We start from the raw sequence: 14,941 nt of genomic DNA on the forward strand, positions 1-14,941 counted from the left end.
ACCCTGGGGACAAGCCCTGTTTACCTTGGTTTCGTGGGGAAGTGGTTGGAACACAGGAGGAGATGTTGAACCCCGACAGGACAGTGAACACGGTTTCTTTTCTCTGCTGCTTTGCACCGGGCCCTGTGACTGAGGGCTGGCCCTGCATTGTTAGCGATGGGCTTTCTGCTCTGGGGAAGGGGGTGGACTGGTGGCCCTGCGCATCGCCGCCAGGGGGCACCGATGCCTGCAGAGCTGGAGCCAGCAGGCAGGCAGGGGCGTGTCCTCCTCGAGCTTCCTGCTGCTCGGCTGTGTTACAGAGAAAAATGATTGGAGCCAGCTTGAAGGAAATAAGGTGATTTGAAATTTGGTCTTGTTCAGATACTCAGGGTATTTGTAACCACTGTACTGAGCGCAGACCTGGCCCCTGGCCTGAGAGCTCCCACCGTTTCCTGGCTGCCTGCTTTGCTTGTCTGGTGGTGCCTTTTCTAGGAGGAAAGATCAATTGAGTTTAAATTCTGCGGGGGAGGGGAGGCTGCCACACTTGATGCTCTGGGATCAGGGCTCCCCTCCCTGGACCTTGTGGTCCTTGCTTTTTCATTGCAGTGGGTGTGATTTCGTCCTTGCCCTTGTCTCTGAAGCTGGAGAGCCCAGGGCCCACTTTGAGGAGAGCAGGGCATTTGGACTATGTTTAAATGGTGGCGTTTGGGCCGTGACTCAGCGTGATGTCGTATTCTTGGGTGTCATCCCATCTCCTTTCCTTGGCTGTTGCAGGTTCTGACGGGGTGTAGGAGGCGTGAGGGCCTGGGGGAAGTGGGGCTGTTGGTGTGATGTCCTGGGGCGGAGGGACAGGAGGTGGGAGAATCGGAGAGGAGAGTCCTCCGCCCTGCCTGCCCTGCACCTAGAATGTTCTCTCATCTGTGTCTTTTCATTTATGATGCCATTGTCTTCAGGAAGGATTGTCATTTACATGATGAGGGTATCTCAAGATGTTTTAAAAAGAAACCTGGAAAAATAAAACATGTTCCTGTAGTCTGATGAGGTGATCTGTTTACTCATGTGTCCTTTCATTCTGTAAATAAATGATATGTTATACTTACATTGGCTTTTAAAAAGTTGAGATGTAATTCACATAATTCACCTTTTTAAAGTATATAAGTTCAGTGATTATTTTGTATATGCACAGGGTACAACCATCACCACTTGTCTAATTCCAGAATACTCTCATCACCCCTAAAGGAAACCCCACACGCATTAGCAGTCCCTCCCTGTTCCTCCCCTGCCATCCCCCAGCCCCTGGCAACCAGTGATTTACTTTCTGTCTCTCTGGGTTTGCTTATTCTGGACATTTCATACATGTGGAATTGTGTGCAATGTGACCTTTTGAGTCTGGCTTCTTTCCTTTAGCATCATGTGTTCATGGTTCCTCCACATTGCAGCCTGTGTCAGTGCTTTGTTCCTTCTAACGGTCAATACTCCACTGTATGGGAATTCTTCGTTACTCTGAATAATGCTGATCTGAAATTTTGTGTATAAGTTTTTGTTTGAGCATATATTTTCAATTTCCTTGCTACAATAGTAGCAACAGGTTTTTGGTTTTTTTTTTAAGTTTAACAATAATTTATTTAAAATTTATTTATTTATTTTCGGCTGCTTTGGGTCTTCATTGCTGCACGCGGGCTTTCTCTAGTTGCAGCTAGCAGGGGCTACTCCTCGCTGCGGTACGCGGGCTTCTCATTGCGGTGGCTTCTCTTGTTGCGGAGCACGGGCTCTAGGCGCACGGGCCTCAGCAGCTGCAGCACGCGGGCTCAGCAGTTGTGGCTCACGGGCTCTAGAGCGCAGGCTCAGAAGCTGTGGCGCACGGGCTTAGTTGCTCCATGGCATGTGAGATCCTCCTGGTCCAGGGCTCGAACCCGTGTCCCCTGCATTGGCAGGCAGATTCTCAACCACTGCGCCACCAGGGAAGCCCCAGTTTAACAATAATTTAAATATTTTTTTCTGTGTTTCTGAGGTTTTTAAAAAATTTGTCATGGCTTGCACACCTGTAATATTGATGGAACACAGGTATCAGCCTGTGCCTGCAGGTGGCTCTCGTTCCAGCTGCATGTGTGGGGAGGTGCTTAAGGAGAACTCTATTGCTGTGATGGGGGTCAGTGCTGGAGGTGGCTGGCCGGGAATGGTGCTGAGTGTTGACAAGAGGGGAGGGGGTGGTCCTGGTCACCAGGACATCGCCGCAGGGGTCCTGGGTGGGCGGGGGAGGGAGGTGGTGCAGGGCATCCAGCCCTGGTGGATGCAGCTGAGATGGTTTATTTGAAAGTTTGAGTGTAAGTGGATTCTTAGTTTTTTGCATGAGTCACATTGAGAAGTCTTAGGTCACAGAGAAACAAGGGTCTGACGAACACGGCCAAGCCTGTCAGTCCACTTGGTCTTGCAGGGTAGACCCGCCCAGACGCTGGTGCTGCTTCCTGACTCACTTTTGTCCTGCTTTAGACCTCCTTCCCCCAGTCTGGAATCTGTGTCCTTGACAGGCTCCTGGGTTCTCCTGCCAGGCCCCCCTGGCCTGGAAGCTGCCTCTCCAGAGGCCATTGCTGCGTTCAGGTCAGGGTAGCCGAGCCGCACGTGCCTCCACCATGGGGCTGGGGCCGGCAGTGACCACCCCTGGGGCCTGCAGCTGGCGAGGCCTGTGTAACCCCTGCCTGGGCTGGCAGCGGCGGGCCTGTGCGTCAGGCCACCAGCGAGAGTCCTGGGGGGCGCCAGTGCTTTTTTGGCTTGAGAAGGTTGTGGGGCCACTTTTCTGCCCAGTTCTGCCGTGGTTGGGCCCACGGGTCCTTATTTTTTCTTTTTTAACGTTTTTGATCCTTTTACTGCTTGTCACTAGGTTGTTCCCAAGTTCTTTTTTTTTTTTTAATTAATTTATTTTATTTTTGGCTATGTTGGGTTTTGATTGCTGTGTGTGGGCTTTGGTTGCGGCGAGCGGGGTCTACTTTTCATTGCGGTGTGAGGACTTCTCACTGCGGTGGCTTCTCTTGTTGCAGACCACGGACTCTAGGCGCCCGGGCTTCAGTAGTTGTGGCTCACGGGCTCTAGAGTGCAGGCTCAGTAGTTGTGGTGCACAGGCTTAGTTGCTCTGCGGCATGTGGGATCTTCCCGGACCAGGGCTTGAACCTGTGTCCCCTGCATTGGCAGGAGGATTCTTAACCACTGCGCCACCAGGGAAACCCTGTTCCCAAGTTCTGTTCCTTCTTCCCCGAGTGGGGCACAGGCATTGGCAAGCCCGCTGCTGCCCTCCTGCTGGCCCCTTCACTGGCCATGAGTGGGGAAGTGCTTTTTATTGGGATGTCTCCCCGTTTGACACTCAGGAGGAGAGAAGGCCTCCGTTTTCTCTTCCTCCTGAGGAATAAAATGATTTTCCCAAAGGCTTAGCAAAGTCGAACCCTGTGTCCCTGCCCGCTTGTCGGCCCAGAGGAGGAAGCCCTGCGGGGCCGAGGCCCTTTGGCAGCTGCACCCCGGAGCTGTCGGGGAGATGCGCCCTCAGTGAGGGTATCACCTGGTGTAAGAGTCCTGCCAGGGTAGGGGAGGCCTGGCCCTCCCTCAGCTCCCAGTGCAGGCACATCCTTCTGGAGCCTTCAGAAGCCCAGTGCTTCCTCTGGAAAACCCAGGGTCTTTCTGGAATCATGCACGTTCTTTCCTTTCCTTTTTTTGAAGGAGAAATTTGGTTTAATTGCTGCTACTGCCGCCCGGGCAGGAGGAAACAGTGTTGGTGCTGAACTCTCCCGGGCGGGAGCGGTTTCACCATGAGCTTGTCAGACCTGAATGGGGAGGCTGGGTGTCCGCTGTGCATGATGAAACCTGCAGGTGTGCTGCGCTTCAGGATTGCATCTGCCTCCTTCGGTGCACTTGGCTTCATTCTATCCACCTGCTCATTAGTGTGGGTTAGGCGAAACAGGTGGACTCGTAACAAGTACCATCGAAACTGGCGCTTGATTTTTATTTCCCTTGAAGCCTCTTCCTCTTGCAGGGATGATTTTTAACCCTCTGGCAGGGAAATAAGTGTTTGGCAACTTCATTTCATTGGAAGGCCTCTTTACTGTAGATCTTTGAAACACCCTTTGGTTTAGTCCCTCTTTAAGCATTAGGATTAATGGAAATCTAGGAAATTCAAGGAAGGGAAACAATATTAAAAATTGAGGCTGGTGGTCCTTTGAACTTGCTGTGCTCTGCTCACACAGGCAGGCATGCCATCTCCGCTCTGGCTCCTCAGATTGGAGACTGACAGGTGGCTCTGTGTGCTTCCCAAGGGCGGGCAGCGGACGGGGGCGCGCCATTCTGTTTGCCAGCTGCTGGGATTGTCCCCCCTTCACAGTGAGGGTTCTTCTATCCGTTCTGTCACTGTCACAAGTACACCTTGTTAAAGAGTAAAGCAGTCACAAACAAGATTAAAGACCCGGGAAGTGAAGACGGCAGATGCCCACAGTCCCACAGCCTGAGCCCCTTGTGGGGAGGGCGGGGGCCCTGGTTTGGCATGTGGTTTAAGGACGTGGAGGAGCCTCGTGTCCAGGTCAGGGTGGCTGTCGAGCAGGTGGCCCGCACCCTCGGACGGGCAGGTCGCACCCCAGATGCACGCCCCAGACTCCAGACGTGGTTGGCTCTGCCCCCCAGGGAGAAGCGGGTCCTACAGCAGCACCTGAGATCCCAGCGGGAGCAGCCCCTCTCCATGCCCCCGTCTGTGGAAGGGAAGCAGCAGGCCTCTGGCCTCAGAGCGTGGCGTGAGCTCATCTTTGAACCTGAAGAGAAGGCACTTGCTTACCCAGAACATTTCTCATGTGGCTTTGATTCCTGTTCTTTCAGGAGTCTTTGGAAACGGCACCCTGTGGTTTCATTAAAGTTGTTTGGCCAGAGGACAAATTAACCAAACTGGGCTTCTTAGTCATAGCACTTGCCTGGGGCAGGGTGTCCGGTGGAGGAAAACGTGGTAGAACCATTTGAATGTGACCATTTTCAGGGTGTGCATGTTTATGTAATGTTCATGTGCTCCTGTAGGATTCAGGTGAAATAAGGCATCTTCAGTTTCCTTGTGGGTCTAAGATGTGGAGCAGCCAACTCTGAGGCTGCTTTAATCTCACGTGACTGTGTTTTATGCGTGGCGGGCTCCCCAGTGCACGGGTCTTGTTAGAACACGCACGGTGTGAGGCTTGTCTCCGTTCACCGGCGGCCTGGTTTGTACACCTGCTGTGTGAGGGGGTGACGTGTCCTGCTGGACAGGTGTGTGCTTGCAGGCAGCCAGCCTGGGCCCACGCTTGCACGGGAAGGGGCTTGGCCATCGCAGTGCTTTTGCCTCTTGGATGAGAGACGAACACAGAGCGCTGTGCTCTGTGTGACAAATGCAGACTGCTTGGCCACTGTCCCTCCACCGTGGTGCCCCACCTCGTAGCCCCCACTTACCTGGCTGCCTGGCCACCCTCACCTTCCCTCCAGCGCAGGGGTCCCTCAGGCTCTGTCTGTGCCCGATTCTCCACTGACCTTAGTCCTTGGTTTCTGTCCTTGGTCCCAGAGCCCTGGTTCTGTGCACCTGTTGTGCTTCAGGCTCCGCAGGTCAAGGTAGCGTCTTGTGCTGTGACTTTTCCCTCCTCCCGCCTGAGTTCCGAGTGAGACCCAGCCGCAGAGGAGGATGCCGGCCGGCGCTGTCTGCGCTCTCAGAGGCTGAGTCCAGGGCCGAGCCCCAAGGTGGGGAGGTGGCCTGAGGCGTCTCCATGGCCCTGCCCTCCTTTACTGGTCCGGTGCTCGCCGGGCTGTGCTGGCCGCTTCCCTGGCCCATCCTCCACCCTGTCCAGGGTCCTCTCGGCCATCTGCCTGCTGCTGCCCTCCCTCCATTCAGGGGCTGGCCCAGTCTGGAGGGTCCCTCTGGGCAGTGACACCGCCTCTGGGTGTTCTGGGTCCCATGCTCCTTTCTACTGCCCAGGTCGCCTGCCCTGTCAAAGCCCCTCAGTGGGCTCAGCTCTGCCCATCTGGTCCCAGGCGAGGCTCTTCCTCCCTTTCCTCCTTGTGTCTCCTCTTGTCTCACTTCCACACAGAGCCCCCTCCTCCCCCAGGTCTTGGCACCAGAGCACGACCCCTGCCACTTCCTGCGCCCGAGCCAGCTCTTCTCGGGACGTTCCCCTGTGTGTCACAGCCGCCTCCTCAGACCTCTGCTCTGGGAACTGCAAGCTTTATGTTGATTGTTTCTAAGTTTCTGTGGCAGGAATTGTGCCCTTTGCATCCTTTACACGTCACTTTGTTAGGCAAATAGGAGATGTATGATCAGTGTTTCTGGTACTTGTGAATTGACTGAGAATCGATTTTTATCTGAAGAATCATTAGCACTGAGTAAGTGGTCCTAACAAGGCATGTTCGGGAGGGACTGGCGTCGGTTGGTCTGGCTCTCCCTCCAAGATTGTTCCTGCGGGTCTTTGCCATCCTCAGGCTTGCTCTTCCCATAGTGGAGGTCGAGGTGTGGCAGCATCTTTACTGCTCTTCAGACTGATTCTGACCCTTTTAAGGGAAGAGCTTTTAGCTTTTTCTGCTTCATGGTGTTTGAAATTCCTGTATTAGGGGCGGTAGAAAGCCTGCTTGTGCCTGTACCTTTGTGTGGTTGCTCATGGTTTGTAGAGTCTGACCACGCTCTCTTGGGGTGGGTGGGCTGGACGAGGGCCACCCCGAGTGGCTTCCCAGTCATCCGCCCCCTGCCCTGGAAAGCTGGGCCCCTCCGAGTAGTAGGACCACAGGCAGCCCAAACGCTAGGGTCTAGGAGGGGTCATTTAAACGGGAACATCTTAATGCAGCTTGTTATTAGGATCCTGACTTCACGGGGGCTGTTGAGAACATTTGAGGAAGCTGGGTAGATAATGAGGTGGTGGAATACGTCGTTATGAGCAGATTGACATCTGAAAACAGGAGGTCACAGTCGTCAAGTGTCCTCTGGGCTCTTGGGTGTCGTGCAGCCTCATCTTCCAGACAGGACGCAGGAAGCTGCAGTCAGGGACTGGGGTGGGCCGGGCTGTCTCCCCTCCTGTGAAGGTGTGTGTTTATGATTGGGATTTCACTGTTAGGTTAGGAAGAGATTTAACACATAATGGGAAGATAAAACTAATGTGATTATTTTGATCATTTAAACATTTCTCTTTGAAGTTAATTTTTATTTACATATTTGTGTACTTAAAATCCTTTATAGTTTACTTGATATAAATGTATTTTATCAGAATTGTATTTTTTCATTCTGGGTCCTAGCTGATAATAATCAGCTGTTTATCCTAGCCATTGAAAACTCAATTTCAACAACTAAAATTTTTCCACATTTGGAAGCTTTTTGTTTTCCCCTTAATGTATGCAGTCCTGAGGAAGTAAACCAGGCACCTCTCGAGAGAACAGATGTCTTGCTTCTTCTTGAGGTGGCAGGTGCCTCTGGTTGGGCTGGCTTGCCCCCTCCCCTCCCTCAGGCCTGGTCCTGAGCGCAGTCTGGTGGGCACGGCCTTCAGGCCAGTTGTCCTTCTGTATTTCTTAGTGCTCACCTGTACAGTTTCAGGTTACTGTCATTTCTTGGGGTGGTGGTGGCCCTCCCCCTCCCTTTTATTTTTGCAAGCCAGTAGTCGTGTGTGTGTGTGTGTGTGTGTGTGTGTGTGTGTGTCAGGGTGGGCGGGGTGGAGGGTGGTGCAGGTGGTGGGGTTCTTCTCGTCTGACCTGCAGGGAAGGGGGGCCTGGAGTGTGAGTTAAGAGAATTCGTCATAGCGCCCTTGGGTGTTACTCAGAGGGCGCCAAGCTGTTGGGCTTTGTTGCCTTCCATGGAAGGTTTGGTCCTGGCTCGGCTCTGTGGCTCCAGCAAGGACCATCAGTCAAGCTCTGGAGTGGCGTCCAGCCTGAAACTGTGTTTCAGTGCTGATGGTCCTTTCTGTTTATGTTTTGTCCCCTTTGTGTGTGCACATCCAGGAACAGCTGTGATACTGGGGCGTGGTCCCCTCTGTTGCCCTGGGACAGGACTCAGGAGCACAGAATGGGGGAGCTTGCCCTGCCTGAGCCCCATCCTGTCTGCTGGTCGGTGTGTTTGGGATGTCACGTCTTTCTGAGGGACTGGGAGTGGGGCCGTCATGCAGCGAGGTGCCCCGCAGTGCCAGTGCTCATCAGCTCGCAGGGTAGTTCTTGGGTGCTAGTAAGTGGCACCCCTGAGCCGTGTGGTGTGGGCCCCTTTCTCCCAGGGCCTAGGGTGGAGCTGCTTTTCTTGCCCTTGACTCAGTGGTGCCTTCAGGGGCCTCAGACCAGCATCTCCTGCTTGGCAGCCGGGCGGACTTGCTTGCAACAACCTATAGCCTGTGATTTACTGCTGGAGAACATGCCCTGGGGAGGGAAGCTGGTTGCACGGTGCAGAAGAGCTGGCTTGGGTGGGTAGTGATTGGAAGGTGTGGTGGTTTAGAGTGATTACTGAGAAATGCATTTGTTTGCACTTTGTGCTGTGCTAGTATTTAGAACAACAGGAACAGACCTGGCGGTCATCTCTCCTCAGATGGGCGTGCTGTATGGTCTCGTCTCTCTGTGGTGTGATGGCTTGTATGGAGTGTGTGCTTCCAGCTGGTGGTTTTCAGTTGGCTCATGTTTTATGCTTCCATGAAAAATGGGGTACACTCCCCATTTAGTGGCTTGGCTGATGGATCCTCCTGACCATCTGAAGATCAGAGCATTTCTGTCGGCCGCTTCCTCCCGTTGCTGAGGGTCACTGTTCTCTGCACATGCTGGGTTGGACCGTGTGCTCTCAGGAGGGAAGGGCAGTGAAGACGGCCCTACTTTACGTGGAAAAATAGACCAAGAAACAAAATCAAAGCCCTGGCCCTCTGTGATTTTTGTTCCTTTTCATCCCCTTAGCCCTTCTGAGTCTGTTCACGGGAGAGTCCGTAACTCCTGTGACCTTTGCCTTTGTGTGTACAGAGCACCCCCGCCCCTGGGAAATCCTGTGGGCTTCAAGGTCAGGAAAAGTGTAGGGATAAAAAGAACTCACCTTGAACCCATAAAAGATGGGGTATTGGGTCCCCTTTGGTCCAGACAGTGGCCTGCAGCCTGGCCTCGGGGCTGGTCCCCTCTGTGGGGGTGGGGACCATGGGGGCCTGTCACCATCTACCCATGCCCAGTGGCGGGCTGTGTCAGTGACAGTTGTCCTGGGAAGTCTTCACTACTTGTTCTTTTCTCTTACTTAGACTTTGTAAGGAATTTGGCAAATGAAGGATGTTCATGTGTGAGAGCATTTGGGGCCTTTCCTCGTATTTTAAATTCTTATTATTTATTAGTGAATGAGACCAAAGAGCGTTTAAGTGGTCACCAGGTGCTGTCAGTTCTGTTTCCTGCCGTTGCCTGTCTAGCCTCCCTCCCCCTGCAGACCGTCTGCCCTGGTCTAGGTGCCCCCCTCAGCTTCCCGGACGTTGAGAGTGGCCTCCCCGTGTGTCCTGCACACTGCTGCCAGGGTGGTGCCTGCAGGGTGAGATTTCAGTCCCTCACACGGATCCTGAGGAGGGAGTTGTGTCTGTCATGGACAAGCCACCCCCTAAGCCTGTGGCTTCGCACAGCAGCTGTTGTGTGTGGATTCTGTGGGTCCTGACAGGCCAGGGCATGGGCCGGTGCGGGGGCGGGGGGTGCTTGTCTCTGCCCCTTGCTGCCAAGGGCCTTGCCTGAGAAGCCCGCACCGTGTGGGTGACTAGAAGGGTTAGGCTCAGCTGGGCCTGTGGACTGTGGCTGCTGCGTGGCGCCTCTGCACGTGGCTGCTGGGTTTCCAGGGGCAGCGTCCCAGGCAGAGGGTCCTGGGCTTGGCAGTCGCAGTGTTGCTTCCTCCTGGCTCCATTGGTTGAAGCAGCTGGAAGACCCCTGGCCCCAGGGAGGGAGGCATTGACCCCAGAGACCCTGGCTGTGGAGGGGAGGAGGTCAGAGAACTTACCACATAGGGTGACCGTATGATTTTTATCCACACTGTGTATTTGAGAGTAAAAGGAGGCTCTGCTCTATTCATAACAAAGCTGCCAGGAGTGAGGGGGGTGAACAGGCCAAGGTGCCTGTCTGACCCGATGCTCCAGTAGAACAGTGTACCCGTGGCCCGCCTGCATGGGGTGCCCATCGGTAGACCTTGTCCCTGTGCTGAGAGCTGCTGAAGGGAAGCTTCTCGGTGAGGTTTGTTTTTGAGCCGCCACCCCCCCCCCCCCCCCCCCCGCCCCCGGCACTGTTAGGCATCTCATCGCACGTTGTGTGGACCCCATCACTCCACTGGTCTGCAGACTGTAAGTGGGTATTTTGGTGCTTTTGGCTCCCTCCTGGATTCCAAGTCCTCGCATGGAAGGAACCAGGTGTTTCTGCTCAGGAGTAATTGTTCTGAAAATGGATGACTTATGTCTAAAGTATATTAAATTGGATGCATTTGAATTTACATGGAGTAAGTTAACTTTAAATTTTGTAAATGAAACCTAGGGAAGAGTTCTTAAAATAGTTTTCGGACGAACGAAAGGAATATGTCTGTATTTACCAGGTAGGAGACAATTCTGATCTCATTGGTTAATATAATGCGTTTTATGTTCATTTGCATTTTATTCTCTGAGTGGCTCAGCGAACTGGTACCGTCACTGCCGCATGTCGTTTACTGAGGAAACTGAGATTCAGAGAGGGCGCCTTCCTGCCCCGTCACACAGGTGGTCAGGGGTCTGGATGCTTCTCTGTGTGACATTCGTGGAGAATCCTCAGCACATTCAACGGGTAGAGTAGGAGGAGCTCCTTCTTCTTTGAAAAATCATTTTTATTCTACACTTGAAGAGATTAAGCAGTCCAGAGGCTTGGTGATGAAAACACATCAGCCCTTGTCCGCTCTTGTCCGCACAACCCCTTCTCCCGGAGACAGCCCGCTTTGTGCTGAGGGTGATTGCTGCCCCTTCCTCCTGCACGATGTGCTCCAGCCCATCTGCTGGCTTGCTGACGCCCCTCCTGCCATCTCCCAGCTTTGTTGACAATGTCACTGTTTTTAGGTGCTCTGGACCTGTTTCCTCTGCCATCCCCTCTCCACAGGGTCTCCTGATCTCACCCCTCTTTGTAAGAGGATGTCATGGTGCTTTTCCTCCCCTGCCGCCTGCCTCGCTCGTTGCTTCTTCTCAGCCGGTGCCTGCCGCCTGCCTCGCTCGTTGCTTCTTCTCAGCCGGTGCCTGTGTGCGTTCACTTGTACGTGATACCAGTTGGCAGCATTTCCCTTCCGTTCTGTATCCTTCTCTAAGTCTTGGGCTTAGAATTATTGGTTTGTAACTTTTACAGTCAATAACGTTCATGACAGGGGTTCGTTTTCTGCTCTGCAGTCCCAGGGTCCTTATGAAGGAGCGTTGTGCCTGGTGTTAATGTCAGATGGAGTCTACTTTCTAACATTCCCATTGATCAGAATCCTGTCTTATTTTTGTTTCTTTCATATGTGGACCACAACTTGTACCGTTTTGACTTTCTTGTAGTTTGCTTATCTTTTTCTTTTCTTCACTAGCCCTTAATATAGTCTACTTCTAATTTATTTTGTTGATGGCTTAGACCTCCTTCCACCCTTCTGGAAGATTCTGCTCTGTGTTTTTGCTGACTCTGTGGAGCCCCTCTGGGTCATCTGGGACAAGCTGGATCCTCCTCTTGTAGCCCCACTTCTAGTGTGGCGCACCTTCTCACCACTCCATTGAAAATTTGTTGCGATTTCTTGCTATTTATTTAGGGGAAAGTGTTCAGTCTTTTACCATTAAGTATGATACCAGCTGTGGGTTTTCATAGATGCTCTTTATCATATTGAGGAAGTTCCCTTCTATTTGTAGTTGATGGGGAGCTTTTATCATGAATGGGTGTTGGATTTTGTCAGGTGCTTTTTTTGCTTTTACTGAGCTGATTGTATGTTTTTGTTCTCTATTCTGCTAATACGATGTATTATATAAATCAATTTTGAATGTTAAACCAGCCTTGCATTCCTTGCAAATGGGGAATAAATCCCATTTGGTCATGGAGTAAAATCCATTTAATATGTTCCTGGATTCATTTTGCTAGTATTTTGTTAAGGATTTAAAAAAAATTATTTTATTTAATTAATTAATTAATTTTATTTGGTTGCTTCAGGTCTTAGTTGCGGCTCGCCGGCTCCTTAGTTGTGGCATGCAAACTCTTAGTTGCAGCATGCATGTGGGATCTAGTTCCCTGACCAGGGATTGAACCCAGGCCCCCTGCATTGGGAGTGTGGAGTCTTAACCATTGCGCCACCAGGGAAGTCCTAAGGATTTTTATATGTTTGTTCATGAGGGATGTTGATCTGCGGTTTTCTTGTGATGTCTGTGGCTTTTGTATCAGGCGAGGACCGGGAACTGTTCCTCCTCTGTTTTCTTGAAGTTTATGCAGGATGTATTTTTTCCTTAAATGTTTGCTAGAATTCATTAGTGAAGCCATGTGGGCCTGGGGTTTTCTTTATGGAAAGATTCTAAAGTACTAATTTAAATTTCTTTACATGATCCAAGTCTATTCAGATTTTCTATTTCTTAAGTCATTTTTGCTTATTTGGAATTTGTCTTGGAATTTGTCCACTTTGGGTTGTCTAATTTGTTTTTTTTTAAAAAATAATAAATATATATTTATTTATTTTTGGCTGCGTTGGGTCTCGTTGCTGTGTACGAGCTTTCTCTAGTTGCGGCGAGCAGGGACTACTCTTCGTTGCGGTGTGCGGGCTTCTCATTGCGGTGGCTTCTCTTGTTGTGGAGCATGGGCTCTAGGGCGCGTGGGCTTCAGTAGTTGTGGCATGAGGGCTCAGTAGTTGTGGCTTGCGGGCTCTAGAGGGCAGGCTCAGTAGTTGTGGCACACGGGCTTAGTTGCTCTGCGGCATGTGGGATCTTCCTGGACCAGGGCTCAAACCCGTGTCCCCTGCGTTAGCAGGCAGATTCTTAACCACTGCACCACTAGGGAAGTCCTGTCTAATTTGTTGTTGTAAAGTTGTTTATAAAATTCCTTTGTTATCCTTTTAGCTTCTGTAGGCTCTTTTGTGAAGTCCTTGAATCCCTGACTTTATTTTTATGTATACATGTGTGTGTGTGCACATGTGCACACATGTGTGTATATTAAAATAAAATATACAACCACACACTTGTGCTGTTGAACTGTTTTAAATTAAATCACTCCACTGCCTGTAAATACTTCAGTGTGTACTCTACATAATCAGCATACCATTTTGAGGACTTCTTTTTTAAAACAAAAGAAAGTTTTGTTGTTTCCCACATGATAGTAATTCTGATTGTAGTGTCCACTGGAAGAGAACACAGAGTGGGTACTTCGAGTTCAGTGATGCTTAACTGTGCATTCATGTCTGTTAATCTGGCTGTGTCTGCCCGCCATGCAGCTGGGTGTGGCAAGGCCTCCCCTCTTGCCGCCCGGACTCAGCACGGAGCTTGGGGTGGGCAGGGTTCAGAAAGGACAGCAGTGATTCTGGTGTTTCAGCAGCTGAGACGATAAGTCTTCCTGGTGGTATTTTCTACCATAGAGCTGTTGGCGTACTAGAGTGAGCTTCACAGTTTTAGAAAATTTGGCAAAATTTATGTTAGTTATTTTTATACCAAGACATTTATTTGCGTTTTTAAGCGTATAATTACTATAACTTTGAAAGTTGATTGAGACCTGAGTGGTTTTTATAACTTGTGTGCTTGTCGTGTTGTCAGCTGTTTCCTTGTGGCACGGGTTGTCTTTGTGTGCAGTGGCACTGGCCGTGTGGATGGCTTTGTGCCCCAAGAACAGAGGGGAGGTGGTATGTGTCTGCAGGGCACGCTGGCGCTGTGACCTGGGCTGGGCCAGCCCTGAGACGCCCCCTCAGCCCTGCAGGCTGGGCCTCCTGCTTGGAGGAGGAGCTGGACCCTCGGTGAAGCCCCATCCTCGGCCAGGTTCTCTGTCCTGGTTTGTATGTGAGGCAGTTTGGAGCTGAGACCGTTGCATCCAGGTTGTTTATGTGAACCCCCTGACATTTAGTTTTGTTAAAGTTAGAGATATCTAACCACAGTGGTCTGTTCTGTAAGCTTTACTGCTGGGGTCTTGACTGTCTGAGTCCTGTATGAAGGCCTGGCCTGGCTCCTGGGGGAGGCCGCGGTGGAGCTGGAGGGATGCGAGGCAGGTGAGGGACGGCAGTGGCCTGCATGGTGCGGCCCGCCCTTTCCTTACTCCTGGTCCCAGACCAGCTCCATGGCCACCAGCTTGGGTGTCTGTCCTTCTGAGCCAGTCCACTGGTCCTGTTGTGGCAGTCGGGGCAGGAGGCTGATGGCCAGCGTAGATGGGGTTGCTCTCGTGGCCTCTGCTGCAGGAGGAGAGTGGCGGGCGTTGTGCCCAGGGCTGTGGGTGGCTCACCTGGGGTTCGCACGTCCTGCTCAGACTCATCCGGCTGCAGGATGGTTTCCTCCTTCCTATCCACCGAGCCACCTCCCTGACTCCTTTAAAAGTTCACCAGGGGGCTTCCCTGGTGGCGCAGTGGTTAAGAATCCGCCTGCCGATGCGGGGGACATGGATTCGATCTCTGGTCTGGGAAGATCCCACATGCCGCGGAGCAGCTAAGCCCATGCGCCACAACTACTGAGCCTGCGCTCTAGAGCCCATGAGCCACAACTACTGAGCCCACGTGCCACAACAACAGAGCCTGCATGCCTAGAGCCCGTGCTCCGCAACGAGAAGCCACCGCCGTGAGAAGCCCGCGCATCTCAATAAAGAGTAGCCCCCACTCGCCGCAACCAGAGAAAGCCCGTGCGCAGCAACAAAGACCCAGTGCAGCCAAAAATAAAATTAAAAAAAAAAAAAAAAAGTTCACCAGGAAGAAGCTAGGGGATGCAGGTGACTTTTCCCCTCATCATAAACCCAGATTGTAAAGACAAAGATTTCAAGTGTTTTGGGAGTGGTTTACCAGTCATGAAATGGGGATATTTCAGATGTGGCCCGT

At 51.9% G+C, this 14,941-nt stretch overlaps 1 protein-coding gene across 1 annotated transcript in view; it reads left to right on the forward strand.

The window, feature by feature from the left end:
- Nucleotides 1–14,941, forward strand: part of TBCD (tubulin folding cofactor D) — a 174,335-nt gene that overhangs the window by 29,772 nt on the left and 129,622 nt on the right. The window lies entirely within an intron of this gene.

This window comes from Balaenoptera borealis (genome assembly GCF_965194805.1).
Source record: "Balaenoptera borealis genome assembly, chromosome: 20".
NCBI classification, from domain to species: Eukaryota; Metazoa; Chordata; class Mammalia; order Artiodactyla; family Balaenopteridae; genus Balaenoptera; species Balaenoptera borealis.